General features: G+C 41.4%; 1 protein-coding gene across 4 annotated transcripts in view; it reads right to left on the bottom strand.

Annotated features, from left to right (window-relative positions):
• sox6 (SRY-box transcription factor 6) overlaps nt 1–13,836 on the bottom strand; it is a 121,126-nt gene extending 107,290 nt beyond the window's left edge. For 3 of the 4 annotated variants that reach the window (XM_037482732.2, XM_037482741.2, XM_037482749.2), the window contains exon 1: nt 12,003–12,412. The gene's annotated coding sequence lies outside the window, so the exon portion shown is untranslated. Of the gene's footprint in view, nt 1–12,002; nt 12,413–13,788 lie in introns of those variants that run through there. The other variant, XM_037482720.2, reaches the window with a different exon arrangement.
• Between the last annotated feature and the right edge of the window lie 3,062 nt (nt 13,837–16,898).

The following is a 16,898-nucleotide window of genomic DNA, read 5'->3' as shown; positions in this document are numbered from 1 at the left end:
CTCACATATCCAGCAATAACAACTGACATCACAACCTATGCCTTATATGCCATGTTCCTGGGCACATTTTACATTTGGTGGAGAATGAGGGGGGGGGGGGGGGGGGGTAAGGAAAACATCGTCACGCAGTTATTATATTCCCATCATGTTCTGGGAGCGCATTACAGCATGGCACAAGCAACGGTAAAAGGGAGAAACGCAGCAGGCGGAGGCTACAGGCGGAGGGTTGGGGATCACTTTGACTCCCACTGCAAACCTGCTGCACGCTGTTAACTGCTGGAGTAAGATGTGGTTCAAACAAACACTTTGCACCTACAGCTTATGTGTGTTTAAATTCTACTGGTCATTAAGGTTTAGTTTTTCCCCTTCAAGTGCTTAGTTGGCTTCCATGTGCTACCATTAGTGTTTCAAAATAAGAAGAAGAAGACAATGCAGCAGAAGAGCGGGTGCAAAGGGCTCTTTAGTGCTGCTGTCCAGACAATTGTAACATGAGGTCGGTGTTAACTGTGCTGACAGCAGGACCAGTGGGTCAGATGAAAGATCACTCTGTTTTCTTCACTTGCCCAACACATGTTTCTCATTATTGGAAAAGAAAAACTGACAATGCTCCCAACCCGAGAGGGGAGCCCTCCACGGTCACCTCAAACTGGTTTTCAAGTGTATCTCACGTTACATGAGCACACATTTTGAAGGTGAGTATGCTTTAAACATTCCATTGGGACAAAATTAAATTTTAAATAGATTAAATTGCTTGTCTAAACATCCAATAAGTGCTGCAAGATAAGGATGATAATAAAAGAAAAACACTTTTAATGACGATAACAGACGTAAGTTTCAATTGAATGCAGACTTTTAAATACAAAGAAGAATGGTTCCCAACACCTTTATTAAAATGTCAGTTCAAATGTATATTTGAAAAAACATTAATAAATGTGACACAATTTGGGATTTTCATCCAGCAAAAAGAAAAATCCACAGCTGTACCATCATAGTATTTTAAAAAAGCAAAATATTTTCAAAGAACCTCCCTGGGCCAAGCCTGTGTGTGTGTGTGAGTGTGTGTGTATGTGCTTGTGCATGTATGTGAGCATATATCCATGTGAGTGCACATGCCAGCCCCCTAGACGTGGTTTTGGACAGACTGTGGACTAACAGTAAAATGTTGAAATTGGAAAAAATATTACAGTTCTTTCTCCTGAATAGCCGGGAGATAAGCACCCTTTAGCAATGAAGCCAGTGGAGTTTAAGCTTATTATGAATACCTCTCAGAGCGCAGAAGCATGTACTGTAGAAATCAAAGGGAGTAATAGGCAGGTAAGCCTGTGTCATTTTAAGGAGGAAGTCAGTTGTGAAATTGCAAAATTGCGAGGCCTTGCTGACAATCTCCTTCCTCAGAACACTCTAAATGGTTTGTAATGGCAGTGGCTATCACATATCTGAAAAAAGTTGGAAGTTTGTGGGGCGCCAAAAAGAGAAAGTCAAATGCTCATCTCTTCATTAATGAAGGCTAATAATACTAATTATAAGACTCTTTATCTCTTTGATAAAAACAGCACGTACTCTGAAGTTCTCAAGAATGCGTGATTTTTCGCTCAAACCCTAAGCTTCCCAAAGTAGAACTGGCTTTGCAGAACATTCCTCATGGTTTCATGTTCAATTGGCTGTGAAAGTCTGCAGTGTTACTCCTACATGCCAGACAGAAAGAAGACAAAAATGAGGTCATCTTAGTATCTTTTTTTTAAATGATGTACAACAAATTTCTGAATCCATTAAAAAAAACACTGCAAATTTTCTCCAAAAGAAAAGCATCCACATTCTATAGTTACATACTCATTTGTGCTTAATTTCCTGAATGTATAAAGCTCTGTGGATCTGCCTTAAAGATAATGATCACATAACTGCCACGAGGCAGTGTGAGGCACCTTTATGTGGTAACACAATTGGGATTTTATATAGGCAAAACATGTTATTATAATAGTTGAAAGCATTCATGAGAATCGCAGATTTTATTGTGTTGTACAGCATTGATTGGGGGGGGGAACCAGGTAAAGCGGAACCAAAGTGCGAGTGGCGTTGCATGGCGCCGCCTAGAGTGACGGACGCCTTACTTTTCTCTCATATTGAGATTGAGATCTAAATATGGCGGTTCGTTCATTCTCTCGCTAACAAAGGGATTCTGTTTTCCAGGTTCGTACTCAGGGGTAAAAGAAAGAACTGTTTCCTCCCGGGGTGTGTATTAACTGTTGCGGGTTGGAAGTTCAATGTTTGGTGGGTGGAGCCGAGTGGGAGAGCCGCGTTCGTGATCGCGGGAGAGGGCGTGTGACGACTATGGCGCGCGCAGTTGCTCAGCATGAGCGTATTAATACTCAATGTATGGGTCGGTGCATTGGTGTCCTCACTCCCCAACGGTGCCTTGTTTCGAGTTTTTTAAATATCCTGACATGTTGTAAATATGTTGAGAAAAGAGAGAGATGTTAAGTTTCCCTATGTGTATTATTCATGTTGTGACTGAAGTCATGTAAATATTCCTTTATAGCTGGAGAGTGTTTGATGATGCACGTCTGAAGTTTAGCAGAAAACCAATAACTATAGATAACTATATAGCTTGAAGTAGGACTTATCCTGTAGATATGATTGCATTTATTATTGCACTTTAAAAGAGGGACATTTATTTTTGTTAAGACAGTATTTTAAAGATGAACACTGTTAGGTGTAGAAAACTTGTTAAATTGACATTAACAAACCGAAATATGTTTACCGTAGGGAATGTTACTGTTTGGTATTATTACTTGATGTATTGTAATAAAGAGATATTGAGATTGAGATCTAAAGATGGCGGTTCGTTCATTCTCTCGCTAACAAAGGGATTCTGTTTTCCAGACGGACATCGAGGTGAGAGTAACGAACCCCATAAAGAATCTTTTTGTTACTGCCGTTACTTCCCATTTGAAACCGGTAACAGCAGCATGGACTGTAGCGCTCGCATATCCTGCAAAAACACACGGGCTAATAAATACCGTGCTATTTCTCCTCTGAATATTCATCCTTGTTTCCACATCATCTGCAGGTCTCCTAATCACAGTCACTTCCCCTTTAATCACAGAGGCATAATTAGGTCCTAATAAACCATTTTGCCATCCTCTTGGCGCACCTCTGTGTCACTCACACATCAAACCAAGAAAAACTACATTAAGGGCCTGTCAACCTCAAAGGAAAGCTCCTGCAGCAGCAGTGATACAGATACTGCAGGCACACCCTCTTACACTAATTGAAATTATCGAAAGCTCCGCTTACATGTGACACTTGGCCATGTCTGAAACCATGGCCCGAAGTACAACAGTCAGAAGCGTGACGGTTGTGCCAACACTGAGGCTCTACGGCTTTCTCTGATGTCGGGTAATTGTTTAAACCTGAGTGGATATGGCACGGGGCCCCGTGCTGCCTCTTCTGCCAAGAGAAGGAAAAAAAATCTTGCGAGCACTTTTCTCCTCCATTTCTTTCTTATTCTGTTCTAATTCAGTCCAGCATGGGCTGCAGGGAAAGCCTAAATGATTCCATGTTCATCTTGGAGAACCAGTGTTGGGGATGATGATCACTGACCACAGGTTGATAATGATGACTGTTTAATTAGAAGCCTTTCTTTGGCCTGGCCTCAACCCAAACTTCTCCACCCTGCAGATGGTAACCAATAAATTTAGCTTTGCTGAGGATGAGGAGGAACATTGTACCTCCCTGGTTTACCCTCAACCCCACCCCTAACCAAGGACAGAAAGCCGTTCTCTTTGCTAACACAAAACAGCGGCCATAGTGAGCGTTTACACAGGCCAAGTGCAACCGTGTCTACTACAGTCTGCAGTCATTTGCATCTAATTCACCGTCAGTAATACGTTGTGAAAATTATATTATAATAAATATTAATACATTGATTACAAATTTGTCAAATTATTATTAACAAACATTTAATGTGTTGCTGCAGTAAAGAGTTTATTTCCAATAAATCCCATTTGTTTTCTGCTACAATATCCCCTACTTGAATTTAAAGCATACTTACATTTCTTTTGGTTATATTTAGTCAACTCAAAGTACCGGGTTGGAACTGTGGTCATGGCAAGTACGTTATGGTTCAGGTTGTGAAACTAAAGCAAGGTGTTAAGGTTGGAAGAAGGTAACTCTGCAAACAGCAAGACTTGACAGTGAGCGTGAATCGCTACTGCGAATTAGCTGCATATGAACATAATTGTAGGGGGGAGGGTTCCGCGGCCATTTGTATACAGTTGTATGCAGTCTGCAAGCCCCTTAATTGCGGCCGTATAATATTCCATCTTTATGTAAATCTAAAATCATTCCACTATGTCATTCCACTCTACTTAGAAGAGGCTTTCTTCATTTTTCAGACAATTGTCTACAACCTTGCAGGGGCAAACGGACCGGTCGTTGAAAAAGAAAATGAATATTTTTTTTTAATTTAAATTACAGACTTTCTTGGGGGCGGGGCTGTGAGGGGGGGCACTCCTCTTGTGCAACGGTTGAGCTTCACCTTCCCAGAGGTGTCCACACATCGTACTGCCTGGCAGAAGCAGCACTCTGCATGTGTGTGTGTGTGTGTGCGTGTGAGTGTGTGTATTTGTGTGTGCGTGTGCGTGTGCGTGTGCGTGTGCATGTGCATGTGTGTACTGTATGTGTTGTATGTGGCTGGGTGGGTGGCGTGTGCCGGAGTGGCTAAACCCTCAGATTGTCAAAGAGGCTCATGGGAAATCTAGTGCACGGGCCAAACCACAGGCTTTCTCCATCATTTCAGCAGATTTCTCTTATTTAGTCCCATTCAAGAAAGCGATTATCCCATACGATACTTTGGCTTTATTCTGTGTGCTCCTGGTCACTCTTCCCTCACTGTTGCTCTTTGCTTATAAATGTGCAGTTGAGAAAACCAGGTTCTTAAGTGCAGTTCTAGACTCTGCTAAATGTTTCCATGCACATTCTTCAACAGCTTGTGGGGTAATTTACGAACTCTCTAAGAACGAGCGAACGACTGTTTGCTGAAAGTTCATATTTTCCAGTTTTGGAGTCTTAAGAGTAGGCAGGGTGATGGATACAGTTGCTCCAGTTCTCACTTTGCATGGGTAAGAGTAGGAAAATGTTCCATTTTGAAAGTAAGGCAAAAGGAAAAGTTTGACACTGCTTTGATGCTTCCACTGCGTATATTTCCACCCAATAAGTACAAGTATTCTCCACCACCTTAAAAATCGAAGTCTTGCCATTGTGAATTATTCACTACGTGTGGTTCAGGAGGAAAATCAATTTCTTAGACCAAAGGAGACGGAGTGTGATCTACATACACATTATCAGACGGGTCGGAGGCAACAGGAAGACAATCATCATTATTTGTGCAATGTTGGGTCTAAGAGAGTGTATCAAAATCTGCTCTTAACCCATCTTTTCACTTTCCACCGCCCCCCCCCCTTTTTGTCTACTGAGAGAGAGAGAGAGAGAGAGAGAGAGAGAAAGTAAGAAAGAAAGGAGGGAGGGAGAGAAAGCTTGTGGTTGGGTCTGCTGAAGCCATTTTCTCATAATGCACATTAAGGGCAAAGCCTTGTAACACATCCAAGTCGGTGTAAAAAGGAATTATTCAGAAAGGAAACAAAAGACCCAGGCAAGAAGAAATGCTATGGTTAACTTAATCAAGACCTCAGCCACAAGACCCTTTGCCTGTATTCCCCGACCCTCCTCCTTTATCACTTTGATTTATTTTTGGCATCGTAGATGAGCATTTTCCAGAAGAAACACTATTGGGAATGTGATTTTGGGCCCAATACGGCGTTTCTTTTCCATAACTCCCTCGCCTGTTTTAGATGTCACAGTAGCTGCTCTGTGATGCAAGCGGTTGATCAGTATTTGATTCGTCCAAAGAGCGCGGATACAAATTATTTACGGACAGCTTGGAATTCAGCGACAGCAAGGACAAAGTAGGTTTTGTTTTAAGGCCCGTCTTCACAAAACGTACTGACATCAACAAGTTAAGACTGGAACACCGTGGTTCACAATGCAAAAATATGGCAAAAGCTCAACATGGCCATGTCGTGTCAATTCAGTGCATGCAAAAAAAACACTGTACCGTATCAAATGCTAAAATCATATCACTCGATAGTCTGCGCACAACACACACCATGTACGAGCACCCACACACACACACACACACACACAAACATGCACACAGAAAGTAAGTTACCAATCTGATCAAACAACATTTAGTGTGTGCCAACTAAAAGGCCCCTGACCACAGAGTAAAGGAGCCACAGCAGCTGGTTTGGTTACAACTATAGAGCATATTTTATATCTCATGTAAAATATGCACATCTCAAGCGGCGGTCAACCTCCACCAACTGGATAATCGTTCATCTCATACAGACAGGGAAGACCTGTGTAAAATGGTTACAAAAACTAATGCTGCCTTCAACAGGGTTATTCATAATAATTGGAAAACCCAAATAGAAAATGTGCTACTTTTCCCTTATGATTGTGAGGTTTTTAAGGCCTTTTTTTTCACACAATTTAACATAAAGATTCAAGTGTCACAGCAGCCCGTGTTGGTTCAAGTGATATTTTCACAAAGTCCCTTTGACGCTTCCTCCAAGGCAGTGGCTTGCTCACGGGAGGACCTGATCCAAGCACAATGGGGGCGTGGGGGGGGTTACAAGGGAGAAAACGCTTGTTGTGACGCTTTGTGTCAGAGGAGCGCACAAGCCCACATTACACTAATCTCTTTTCCCTTGTTCACTCACAAAACACAATCTAAGGTCTTCAGAGCTTCTCCAATTCTAGGAGGACAGAAATCACTCGGGGCAAAAGATCACAGCTTCTTCCTCTTTTTTTTCTCCATAATCCCAGCATTCGGCCACAAGGTCACTTGCCCAAACATAATTATGTAGACAGTAAAAATATCAAAGACAAATTAAGGGATTGATAAATAAGCCAAATTTCTTCGAGACTTCTTAGAGGTTAGTTTAACTGCAATTAGTGCAAGCGGTTTTCTGAGAAAAAAATAAGAATAATTTATACCCAGCTCCCTCAAACTGCAGCTAGCAAATGGTTGCCACAAAACTAACATGAGTATTTGTTTAACATTCAGTTTCAACAACCTGCACTCTTTTCACACAACCTGACAGCTCTCAGCCTTGGTCCATATGCTTTGTGTCTGTGTGTGTGTGTGTGGGGGGGGGGGGGGGGGGGGGGGTGTGGGGTGTGGGGGTGGGTGTGTGTTCGTACTACTTCTGTCCCTGTGCATGTCTGAGGGAGAGAGAAAACGTGTGTGTGTGTGTGTGTGTGTGTGTGTGTGTGTGAGGGCTAAAATCCACCACATTTTAATTACTGCCCGGCTGCACTGTGTGCCTTTGATATGGAAATAAAGGCGACCATATTCACACAGCCACTGTACAGATCTTCATCTGATTCATAAAAAACAATGAGCCCGACTAATTCCTCCACCTGATTACAGTTCCAGACCTGTGTCACAACACGCGGCCACCAAGACTCTGCCAATTAATTCTACATATTAATGTATCATTTAAAATAAAATAAGAAAAATCAACAGACGCTACTTACCATAGCCTGGACTGTTGCATTGGAAATCAAAGTTAATTATGCACATCTATGCTATGGACCTAAAGAAAATGTCCAATTATTTTGAGAAAAACATTTTTTGGTAGTAGAGTGAACGATACAGATCAAAATGGGCCACTTAGATTACTTGTGTGAAGCTACACATATTTAGATTTTTTTTTTCATCTGTAACACTTTAATGACAGCAATGCTGTTCACCTTTAGCAGCCGGAGGGATACAGAGATCTAACAGAGCCGTGCAATCTTCCCCTGACCTTTTCCATGTTCAGTAAGTGCTGCCGCACATAGGTGTCATTTGTATCTATACAAAAAAAAATCAAAATCAAGTTAAATCTTTGACATAGAGGAACCTATAAAATATGCTATTACTGTAAGATGGGGAGTTTGTGGAGGTCCACTATCTGCTCCCGATGACCCACATGGTCACTACTGGCATCCCCATTTCTTTTCACCCACAAGTGACTATGATGCAAGTTGAGACAAGCCGCAATTTCCCCCCCCCCCCCCCCGTAAAAGCACAAATCCACTTTGTCCACATCTGCACCATGCTTTCTTTCTTTCTTCCACATAGTGTCCAAAGCCAAGCTACCCAAGCACGTTGGTGTACAGAGGAAGCACAGATTCATTCGTCATACAGAACACCGTCTATCACGGTGTCCCGTGCATCATGACAGATGTGACATCATGTTACTAACTTGTCAGAAACTTCTCGTTGCATTACAACAACAACAACAACAACAACAAAATTACTATGACATGTTCCCATCAGTTTTGATCATTGTAGGAATATTCTGCTGTAAATGAGATAACACTTAGAAAGACAGATGTCACAACATGTGCTGCCACATGTATTATCTCCTGCAGTCCTCCACCCTTCTGCTGCCCCCCTCCTCTACCTTTACCAGCCCTGCTGTTGTTTACCCTCTCTGAACTTGTTTATCATCGGGTCTCGGTCTCAGCCGCTCCATCCACCACCGCGAAGAGAGGGAGACTACCCCCCCACCCCAACTCCCCTCCTCCCCTCCCTCCTCCCAGAGCAGCCTGCTGTCACTTGGAACACAATATATGTGGAATGTATAAGACGATGTGTAAGGTCTCAGTTGTGCGGTCTAAATGACATGGTCAGGAGAGACCAAGTGGCTTTTTGCCTTTCAACGCTTCAAATCAACATCAACAGTAGTGTTTATCCGTGTGAGGAGCCAAGACATTCTCTTGCGAAATATCCAAGAGAAGGAAAGTATCAGTCATGCATGCACACATGCCAAGACGGGGCTCTATAGACACTCGCCCGCATTATAGAACAAATAAGAGTTTAAAATATTTAGGTTCAGAGAGACTTGTGCAGCCTCTTCAGAACTTTGCATGGAATAATTTACTTGCCTTATCTGCGACTGACAACACATCCCTATTATTTATGATGACATTTCTGAATTATGTCTGGGAAATCATCTTATAGTGAGAAGGAATTGGTGGTAATTTCCAGAATTCGTTCAGCATAAAACGGTTGGAATGAAAGCTACAGAAAACAACACTTTTCATTTAACATCATTGTGTGTTTCAACTGAACAATTCCCAGTGGTCAACATCTGCTGTTAAATTAAGTGATTCACCTTCTTTTTAAATAGCATCAAAGTAGAAACAAAAGTTGAATCAATAACCAACGTGCACATTTAAGGTAAAAATAGAAGAAGAAAAAATACTAATGCAATATGATATGATGCACTTTCCTTTCCTCCCTATATTTTCACCTGACTTTTCTTTGATCCTAATTGCTCAAATAAATCCTACCGTTAGATTCAGAGGACAGTCAGAAGTAAAGCTCCTGTCAGAATATGTCACTTTAGTTTGTGGCATTCAGCTGAAACAAAATGTAAGATGGACTTATCTAACACACGTGGAAGGGACATGTGTCAATAATGTGTCTTCCACTCAATAACACAACTAAAGAAAAAGGCTCTGATCGCAGTGGCTGTTTGAAAAGAGAATAAAGAAAGAAAAAAAGAGTCCCAGCAGTAACGCTGCTGTTTGCAACACGGGAGACATTGGACTTGGACAGAGTGCAGGATGTGTTTAGACAAGCGAGCCGGGTGACTTCTGCTTTCATCATTTTCAAATGACAGTTCTAAAAATCTGTGAACTTACTCAATGACCGCGAGTGTACATCTTAAGCTGACTGCAGGTTGCAAATCCTGCGTTTGTGACTCTTTGAAAAAATGCTCAAGATCCACCCACAGATTGGAAAATACGGAGAATGTGCAAGGCCAGTCCGAATGAAATATGACACATCTGAAATGATTGCCCTGCAGGTTTTGTTAAGTGTCACATACAAACAAATGTCCAATCGTTAGTTTTGGGATGTCGTCTAAATCCACGCGAAATAAAAGCACATAGTTCCCCCGGCAACATTGATTAAATAGGGGGGGGGGGAATAGTAACACTTATTAAAATGCGTGAACAAATGCAGAGAAGTTTAGAGAGGAAAAGGCGATTAATGTGCACGGCGTTGTTGCTCTGCGTAAAATGGGAGTGAGAAGGGTGAAATAAGAGTGCGGTTGTTTGGCACCAAAGGCTCCAAACGCCGCTTTTCTTTCACTGAGCGACACGTTGAGCTGCACAAGCCGTCAGAGACAAACTCCTGACAGAGCCGAGTGTCCCTGTATAGCAATCGGGACAATGTGCTGAATGGACAGTCTAATTATAAATGTGCCATTTAGACTCGCATTGGGTCTCCTGCGCCGCCTCACCTTATGAGGGAACTTGCGTCCACGGCCACAGAAAGAAGCCCCCCGATCACAGGGGGGGGGGGGGGGGGGGGGAAGGAGCCCGGAATGTGCTTCAGCGTGAGCAGAATTGAAGAGAGATCCCTTTCATTATCGAGCCACAGGTGCCTATTTGTGCGGTCACTAAAACGCACGTGCTCACTGTGCAATAAATAGAAGAAAGGTACACTAGCCTACTTTAATTGTTATGGAGTTTCCAGTGTTGTCAGGTGATGACTTTGTTCTGGTGAAAATGTTATAAACCCTGTAGGAAAACAACTTAAAATGAGTTGTCGGTCTCCGCACCGCCAATAGCGCGCTGCCTCACTGGCATTTCCATGATTCAGACATGACGGATTCATCTAAAGAATAACTTCTTAATTTGGGGGAAAAAAATCATAAATGTTCTTAGGGTGCAATATATAACAATTTAAAAAGAGGGATTTCTCAACACAGAAAACAACAAAGTGTACATATTAAGCTTAAAAATATCTAAACCACGATTTTTCTATTAAAAAGTGACATGATTAATTTCAGGAATTGTCTTAAATTCTAAAATATGAATGACAGTAAGAAAATGTAATCCATGTAAGTATATTTGCACTTATCCTAAGAAAAGCTGTTTGTTCAGTTGGCGCCGAGCGTCAGAGACTTAAAAGGAAAACTGTGTTCGAGTGCATCTTCTCTAAATGGACAAGCCTCGCGATTGTTAAATTTAATTTATGGCTTATGCATTCTTCAAGGGTCAATTCCCCTGACCTCCCGAGAAAGTTAAGGAAAAACAAATTCCCAGGCTGCAAGAAGGCCAAAAACTCGGCGTCTGACTTAAAACACACCAAAAAAAACACACCGAAATAAAAACGAGCACCAAAAAGCGGCCCGTAACGTGTGAAGGTGCAACGAGGCGCGAGCGTCACATGAACTTGTCCCCCCTCGCCGGCAGAGACAGGGGAGACGCTGTCAGACGGATAGTACCGCGTGGTGGACACACGAGAAACTGCCACCAGCAGCAGAGCAAAGCTACGCGACGTGTAGCAGGACACCGACGCACTGGGTGAATAATGAACAGTCGTACGGGGTTCGCCGGGTTGTTTGGAGGACGTGTGATCGGGGACGGCGGCCCGCCTCGGTCCGCCCGCTGCGTCGCGCACGCACGGCTTCGCGCTGCTGGAATAAACAAAGAGAACTAGGGGGGGGGGGGTGTGGAAATAGAAAACGTGGTTTCAAACCTCCCAAAGTGGTTCGGGGTTGTCTTCGAGGTGTTGAATTTAACGCGGTTTCACCAGTTCTGAGGTGAACTCGAGATCCCGCACCGCGCCACCGTCGCCTCGCGTGCACTGTTTTTTTTTTTTTTTTTTTTTGTTGCGTGAAAAAGCCGCACCGAGACGATCGCAATACAGAAAGTTTGTCAGTCAACCTCGCCGTTAGAAAATGCGCGAACCCATGTGAGCGTGACACTCAAGTAACTTTCTTATTTTAAAATTTAAAAAAAGAAGAATTATTATAAAGGGGGAAAATTACGCGCGGCGCACGGACAGTTGAGTGGGACGCGCGCTCGACTTTTAGGAACCAGCATTAAAACACAGGGTGAAATGATTAGAAAAGTAGAACAAACGTGTTGTTTACCTTGATGACCTGAGCCGTGGAGATATTCACGCGTCCTTTCCCCGTGCGTAAACACCACTAGACTAGGCTACACTTTGTAGAAAAGAACCACGGAGCGAAATCTGTTGGGCGAAAACTTAAGTCTGCTCACTCGGGGCCAAATGAGGGAATCCCGTTTACTCTCTGTGAAGTTCAGCTGTCCTAAACTACAAGCACCTTTTGTTGTTCGCCTATCTGTTCTTTACCTCCCTCCCTCTTTCTCGCTCTCTCTCTCTCTCTCTCTCTCTCTCTCCCTCCCTCTCTCTCTCTCTCTCTCTCACTCTCACTCAGACAAGAGAAGACGATGGGTAGAGCTGCTGTCAATCTTGGCAATCAATGCGCGCAGCCATGTCGCAAGTATTCAAAGCATTTCCCGTCGTGCAACATCAGAAAGTGAGTGGCCAGGGCATTGATCTGAGGAAGGCAAAGAGGCAGGACTCCCCCCCCCTCCTCCTCCTCCTCCTCCCAGACAAGAGACGCGCGCGAGAGAGAGAGGGGGGGGGGGGTGTTTGTGGCCAAATGAAAGTGGAGAAAGGGAGGATGGTTGTAGCGGCTGTAGTTAGTTCTAAAGTCTTAGTTAAAATGAACATCTCTTGCAGGTGCATCGACTGCAAACTTAGAGATTATTTTGTTTCCTTTCTAGAGATGATGGTGCACTTTTCACTTTAGTGCACCAGTCACACTTTTTAAAATCTATTATGGTAAAGGACATATCATAAAGCGACCCTTCCAACTTGAGGATAAATATTAAAAAGGGGCCGTTTGTTTAGAGCAACATATGATCATCTTACATTAGTGAAGCTGAGCGCGTGGGGAACCTTCTAAGAGGAGTTCAGGTGTAGAGACTCAGTGAGATATTTGCAGAAATTGAATCAGCACCTATGATATACATGCACTTTTTTATGATGTTTTAAATAACCATAAAACAAGACGGTTTGATTTACACACGTCACAGATGTCTCCCGACCTCTCTTTAGATATTTGCAAATTGATTGGACTGAATGCACCTCGAATTTAAGATCATTACTTTGACAGATTATGCGATAAAAATTACGTCCAGACACGTTTTTCTCGGCACGAATAGCGCTTAAGATTTGTTTTAATGCCGCATTAGATAAAACAATTATCACATAAAAAATAAAAAATAAGTAAGTGTTCCGATGCATATAATTAGGATGAATTGATATTTTTTTGAAATTATAAAAAAGATGTATTCATTAAAACCTAAGGGTAACGTGTTGGGTGAAAACCTTATTTTACCCATCTCATTTAACTTTGATTTTCCTAAACTGATACACTGCACTTCTTATTTTTTAACACAGTGACATTATCAATGTGTTACATCACTCCGTCCATGCATACCAAAGTAAAGTTATTTTAGACTGGTGCATATTAATACTTTTACCTTTAGTGCGTTTTAAAATAGAGTCGTTTGACATCTGAAATTAAAGCAAACGTCCCCGGCTGACCCAGGATCAGTTACTAAAACAGGCGATTGTACAATGAGACACTTATCTGTACTCAATGAAATCATCAGTTGAGTTTGGATGATGTCAAACACATAAAATAAACTACGTTCTCTAATCAGAGAATAGTTAGTTAGAATAAGACAGGAGAAATGGGAAAGTTACAAGCCACAAAATGCAGCACCTTATTATGATAAGCAAAAAAACAACCACCTGAAAACACACCACGACACCCAATACAACAACACAATTCACTACAATGTCATCAGGCAACACATAACAGAAATAGGAAAGTTACTTACAAAGAGAGGAGACAGCAGCAGGAAATTCTGATTGTTAACTGCACAGTCACATAGAGCTACAAGAGGGAGGAGAAGAAGGGAGGGAGAGAGAGAGAGAGAGAGTGACAGACAGACAGAGTAAGAGAGAGAGAGAGAGAGAGAGAGAATTGGCCACACAACTCATCCACAACAGCGCATCACACTCTCCTTCCCTCGTCTTTTTTTTTGTTCAAGGGGAAATCAAACGCGCCATCTCCATCATGATGTTCAATAAACCTCAATTCATTTTAATTTCACCTGTAAGCTTGTAACTTTGCCTTGCTTGTGCCCGCGGTGTTTGTGAGAGTGCGATAACATCGCCGCTGAAAGGAGGGAGAGAGAATAGAAAAAGACAGAAAGACCTACCTTTCCGTAAGAAACTTTTTCTGCCGTGGCGCGGACACTTTGCTCCTCATAAAACCATGACAAATGTCACCTGGTTTATTAATAAAAACAACTTCAGCGCAGTGGACATATTATAGGTTATATACTCCTTAAGATTTTTGTTTTTCAAATCCACGCATGATGATTCATATCTGCTCCGTGTTCGCTCCTTCGGGGCAGATTTACCGCGTTTTACGTGGCTCATACGCCACCTTTTGGCCACTGCGGGAACTGCTCCAGCCCGTACAATTCACATGAAATAAAACCAGAAAAATGGGACCACAGCGCTATTACACAGGTTTGTCGTAGTGCGTCTAAGCAGTGAAACAGTTTTCTTTGAAATACTTCGAGCTCTCTACTTTGGCAGTGCCCTGCTGCTTTGAAAATTATGTTATTTGTATCTGTAAGTGTAAGGACGGATGCAAAAAGTTATGTCTCATTGGGTTTGCCTATTCCACCAGGCTAACATTGTACATGCGTATTGGGTGCAGCTGAGCAGGTGCCAGATAGCTCTCAAAACACAAGTATAGACTGCTATTTCTATACAGGTGACTGTAATGGCTTCCTCTTTATAGCTCAGAGTGTGTGACGCCTGCACGGAGATTAAAAGACAGTGCAACTTGTTGGGGGGTAAGGCAGACACATTTGCATACCCTGTGAGTCTTTGATGCATCTTGAAATTCAAGTCTAGCCCATAAATATTTGAAAAGGAGAGTGCATGAAAATCAACATTTTTGTTACATTAAATTAACATGTGTTCTTCTCCTGTTCTGCATGGTTAATTGGAGAACGCCATTCAGTCAGAGTGCAAAGACAGCGTGTGTGTGTGTGTGTGTGGGGGGGGGGGGGCTTTGATTGCAGTGCTGCACCCAGAGCAGGTTTCAAAGGTGTGCAGCTGATTCATGCTAAAATAAACAATGGTTTGTATTCCTAATGGGGGTTCACAATTACCTGCATTATAAAAGAAGGTTGTTATAAAAGTTCTTGTCTAAGCGAGACGCTACATCAATTACACCTTTATGAATTATTAATACATGCCTACTACCCACCAAAACACAGTTTAATGCAGTAATGAACATTATTTCAGTGTTTATCTGATCTCTTAATTCAATTAAATTTCAATACACTTTATTTTGTATGCAGCAAAACTAAAAAAAATATTTCAATACAATAGAGTAAACACACATTCAACGCATATGATATAAATTATTCAGAGAGTAATAATCAGCATAATGATGGGGAAAAAAAACAGAAGCAGAGGATATAATAGAATAGTAAACGCACATGTATGATCATATGACTTGTGTTTGATAATAGGATTTAACATTGTTGAAGTTTAATACTGGATAATCACGTCTTCAGTAGTTTTAAACACATTTATAAACAGTTGGAAACTTGCTGTTTGTGTAAACTAAAATTGTTACTGGCCGCTGTATAAGTATCTTAGAATTGCTATTTATTAACCGATATTCTTTGTAACTTTAGCCGTTGGATTGGCATGAAGAAATGACACAACTCTACATAAACTTGTGAACATCTTGACCCGCCATCACTGAGACGACTCTTGCCAACAGCCACAGCGGCTGATACGAACCAACACAACTTAGTCATTATTGAATGTTAAATATATGCAATGCAACACTATTTGCATACGTGCATATCGCCTCTCTCCCAATTGGACTTGCAAAGTGGGACGCTCTGTTCTCATTAGTTGACCCAAATCTCTTACTTGTAACTCTGGATTTCATCAAAGTTTAGTCAGGATCTAATATTTCCTTTCAAGTTAACAGAGAACCACTGATTAATCATGTTGAAATAAGGAGTGCAACATGCCAATTCTAGTTATATACTTCCATCATACAGCATGTGCCAGCTGTACTACAAATACCAACTCAGTAGCAGAATACTCTCCAATCCAAATGTTTATGTGAGGAAGTTTTAAAACACGACCTGCTCTTTGTTATTTAAGGCCCAGTCAAGAATCCGGGGAAGTGAAAACTTCCTCTTCTTAGTCAGTAAATTAAAACATATATTTAATAAAAACGCATCTTAAGTTTCATTCTAATCTGAGTGTTGATACTGATATATATTTTAAAAAAAACAACAACAAAACTGATGGATACCCCGTGATGGTGCACTGTAGGTACATAGATGTATGTGTTGCCTTTTCATTTGAGGCACTGAACATGCTAAGTTTCACTTTGATTCACAGTGTGAACGTGTGCACAAAGCAGCCAGATTAAAAAGGAGGCCCTGGGGCATTTGGTTCATTTACAAAGCATCTGCTGTTATGTACAAAAGGCCCAATTCACTGTAGGTATTGTAAAAGCCTTCCGTTTAAGGGACATGCGATTAATTCATTGTTTAATATAACACAGCACCTTCTCAAAACACACTTAATCATTTATGTCAAAGGAATTGTGTTCCCAAACTGTTATATATATATACATGTGTATATATATATATATATATATAAAATACAAAATATTGAAAAACACATTTACCTGCTATGTATGTATGTATACTGTATATACATGTGTATATATCTATATCTATCGATATATATATATACTGTATATATATATATATATATATATACAGTATATATATATATATATACTGTATATATATATATATATATAGTGAAATCACTTCACTTGTATGTATATATACATGTGTATATATCTATATCTATAGATATAGATATA

The sequence above is a fragment of the Pungitius pungitius genome, chromosome 4 (assembly GCF_949316345.1).
Source record: "Pungitius pungitius chromosome 4, fPunPun2.1, whole genome shotgun sequence".
Taxonomy (NCBI): Eukaryota; Metazoa; Chordata; class Actinopteri; order Perciformes; family Gasterosteidae; genus Pungitius; species Pungitius pungitius.
This window is presented reverse-complemented; position numbering and strand designations above follow the sequence as displayed.